Consider the following 4,433-nt stretch of genomic DNA (forward strand, 5'->3'; position numbering starts at 1 on the left):
AGGGCCCCGCTCCAATAGGAAACAGCGACAGGTAGGAAGTATCTTTGACTATTGCTAGCACTAGACATTCTATCCCCAGACGTCAGTTTTTGAATCAAAATTAGTTTAGAAGAGAAGTAATTTACTTTAGTTTATTTAAAGAAGTAAATTACTTATTTATGACTTACCAAATAATCCATTCTTATTTTAACTATGTCAAACTAATAGGACAAACTGTGCAGTAGCATTAGAAAGACAGCCTTTTCCATATAGTACCTACCGGTAATCTGAAATATAGGAATACAGTACTGGTACTTTGTTAGAAACACACAAAGTTGAATTTTGACAATGTTATGTATTATCATTACTATACTAGGAATTTATCATCAAACACACACACTTGCAATCAAACTATTCAATCGATTAATTGTGTACAATCACGCTTTGCAATGTACTAGAAAAGTAGAGCTCAATAAATAATCAGATAGTTATTAAATAACTAGATTTGCTTGGTAAATTATTATATTTTATTGTAGTGTTAAGGATGGGAACGGAAGTCTCCAGATTCATTGAAATGATCGGTTCAAGGTTCAACTCACAATATGTTTTAAAGTTTAGTGCCATCTATATTTTTAACCGGTCAGAGGTTGTAATCCAACAACTGTTATTCCAGGTAAGAGGGTCTAGTTCTACACTGCCAGTGGCGGATTATGACTTCAGCGGCCCCTAGGCAAATGTAAACTTGGACCCCCCCATGGGCGTCATTTCAGACTTTTAACTGGGGTGTGGCAAGAGCTACCGGGAGATCTGGGGGGATATGGAATACCCCCAGGTGGATGGGGGTTTCGGGGGCCCTTCCCTAGGAAATTTTAAGAAACTGGCTTTAAATTTGTTAGTTTTTTAAGCTTTTTCAAACTATTTTTACAACATTTTTTAAATTTTTCTTTCTGCAACCCCCCCATGTAGCACAGATGGTTGGGCCAACGTTGGCCAACTGTGGGACAGTTGGTCGATGGTTGGTTGGAGCTTCCACAACCAACCAACCGTTGTCCAACTGTATATCTCGTAGTTGGGCCAACCAATATTTACAACTGTGGACCAACATCGGTTCATTGTTAATGAAATACATTAATATGCATTGTTGGGTATCATACATCAAGCCAACCGTTGTCCAACCGTTTTTCACTCCGTTGGACCAACAAAAGATACTTTTGTTGGACCAACGATGGTCCATAGTTGAGTTTACACGACTTTCATTCTCTGGGTCTAGCTTTCACAACATAATTATAATAAAATATCTGGTTTTACAATACCTTTATCAGTTCCAAAAGTTTCCAAAAGTTTTTGGAACTGATAAAGGTATTGTAAAACCAGATATTTTATATATTACAGTTCCGGGGCTACAACAATGAATTTTAATAATTATAATAATTCAAATATTTTTTAAATTAATATTCTTTAACTTATTTGCAACAATTTAAGGGGAAAGAGTAATTAATCATATAACAGTCAATTATAATAGCATTAGAATCTAACGGTAATTAATTAATCTATATTCAAATACCAGTATCCTCTCTAACTCCAAAAAAAAAATAACTACTTATGATGCCTTAACAGATTAACAGAATCATATATTATACTGTGTAGTATCAAAAGTTTGAAGTATTGCGACCATTGCAACTGTCGGGTACTCTTTCACCACTTGAAAACTCTCTGTATCAACAATCACAGATAGCTCAGTGGTAAGGTAAGAGGCTCATAAGTCGAAGGACCCGGGTTCGAGACCCGTCTGGGCCAATAAATTTTGTTCCAGCTTTTTTTCAAAATTTGTTTTTATGAACTATTTAATCAATTTACTCAACTAATAATTATGCTTTTCGTACTAAATCTTTATTATTTTGTGTGAAATAATTTTGGTTGGTCCATTGTTGGACAAAGGTTGGCTGGAAAACAGTTTAAAGAGGTGACATTTCTACCGTTGGCCAACTGTGTGGCTCCACAATTTACCAACGTTGGCCCAACCATCTGTGCTACATGGGCCCTGAGACCTGCGGCCCCTAGGCAGTTACCTATTGTGCCTAATGGATAATCCGCCACTGTAGACTGCCTGAATATTCTGTCAACACCATGGGCACCCACAGGGTAATATAAAAACTAAATAAAAAATTAATCATGGTTTTAGTCAGATTAATGCATCAATAATAAATCCTTGAAATAATGTACAAGGGTTGGTCATACAAAGACTACATCACACCATCACAGTCAAGCTAGCTCGTTCAAATGCAATACCAACATTGTGATCCTTCATCCACTACGGTACTAGATGGTCATCTCGTCAAAGTATTCAAAAATGTGGTGAAAAAGAATTTACGCCCCCACCAAATATAAATCACATTCTCATTCTATGATTATTTTCCTGTGGCCTCAGTCATCAACCGCTATTAAAGTCCATCGCCAGCTGATGGACTTGAATGGAGTAAAGTAGTTGGAGGTAGGAAATGTGTGCATGAGGTGGAGGGAGTACAGAGGTAGTTTTAAAAGTGTGTACAGTATTTTCATGGTGTAGGCCAACTTCTGTCATTCATTCGTCTCATTTAAAGTGGCGACCAAAATAAGAGGATTTTTTTTTAAGAGGTTGGAAGCCTTGATTTTGCCCGTCCACATAGACTATTTGCCCGTTGTATAACGTATTCAGCAAAGCAAGAGGTAAGCCGGTAGAGTAGGAACTGATCAAATGTTTATGGCAGTGACCATGATCCGAACCCTCGACATTGCTGCCTCGGGCCCAAAATCTATGATGCCCGACCTAACTTGAAAACTCATTACTCTGAATTGTAAATCCAGATCATGGTGTGTGATTTTCGATTTAACAGGGAACATCTCTTTAAGACTATCAAAGTTCTCTCAAATTCAGTCACTGTTTGAATGGAAACTGATGAATACCTGCTGATACCCCCTTGAGCAGATGTCTACGACCTTCTACAAGTCCCCTGCGTTCCTGCTGAGCCACTTATGCACATTTTCTACTAAAGCACTTTTCTGCATACAATCTATAACTGGCAAAATTGATCAAAAGAGGTTTACCACCAACCTAGCCTATAGTAACCTAAAACACGATTCATACTTGGCGAAAGTGTCAATTTCTTTCACAATGTCTTTGAATACTGTGACAAGACTAATTACATAGGGTCGCCGGATTTCTACCCCCGGATATTTACCCCCATGAAAAAACGCCTACGTCTCTTTGACGTCACATGTATGGGGGTAAATTTCCGGCCGCGAACTTTTAGGATGGATAAATTATGATATATTCAATCAACTCGCATTTCACGGTTTACTTAACAGTTGTAATTAATCAAAATGCGAATAAACCTGACACCGGAACTTTACCCCCGGAAATCTACCCCCAGACATACACCCCCGGACATCTACCCCCGGACATTTACCCCCAGACATCTACCCCCGGAAATCTACCCCCAGACATCTACCCCCGTACATCTACCCCCGGACATCTACCCCCGGACATTTACCCCCAGACATCTACCCCCGGATATCTACCCCCGGAAATCGACCCCCAGAAATGTACCCCCAGTGGTCAAATCATAAATGTCCGACCCCGGAATTATTTATTTCCGACCCCCGGAAATCTACCCCCGTGCTACACTACGTATCGGCCAATATTCATTGTTGTAGTTGATTTTAGTAATGGTTTATAAAAATAATCAATGGCTCTTCGTTTGATAATTACCCTCTAATATCTAGTATTAAGCATGTGATATGTCGTTGTCTTGTTTAATGTCATCTATCTTCCCAATTCATTAAGCTGTAACTGATTTAGGTGTCATTTTTAAGCTTAAGATTCAGTGCAACGCAAATGGTAATTAAAAAGGATATTTTGATAAAGGGCTCCAAAAGTTTAACCCATAAGCATTTGATTTATTTTCAGACAGTGATTTAAATTGTAAACCAATTTTCACATACACTCATAGCTAACGGCACATGCACGAGCGCAGATCGTGAAATTTAAAACATATCACTAAAGGAGGTTATTTTCTGATTACTAGTGGTAAAAATGCAATTAAATGTTGATAAAAAGCCTGCCACAGGTTGATTAATGAATTAATAATTTTGTCACTATCAATTACCTCCTAGTAATACGAAATAGCATAATCCCTATGTCGTAGACACTATCCGGAGTTTTTCATTGGCTAAAAAGTCTAGTTGTTTACACAAATAATTAATCGTAAAAAATAAAACATAAACATATTTTATGATTGGTTCTGGTTGTCAATGCTGGTTGTGAAATAACGGAGAATAATGTAAAAGAATAAAATTGGATATTTCGGGATAGGGAAGGTATTTTTACCTCATGGTTCTTTTGGTTTTACGAATTTATTTTAATTAAATTAGAGTTTAGTATGAACATTGCTTAAAATTATATATTTTTTGGTCAT

The sequence above is a fragment of the Macrosteles quadrilineatus genome, unplaced genomic scaffold, assembly GCF_028750875.1.
Source record: "Macrosteles quadrilineatus isolate MER2022 unplaced genomic scaffold, UCM_ALF_1.0 Scaffold_7__1_contigs__length_78375512, whole genome shotgun sequence".
Classification (NCBI taxonomy): domain Eukaryota; kingdom Metazoa; phylum Arthropoda; class Insecta; order Hemiptera; family Cicadellidae; genus Macrosteles; species Macrosteles quadrilineatus.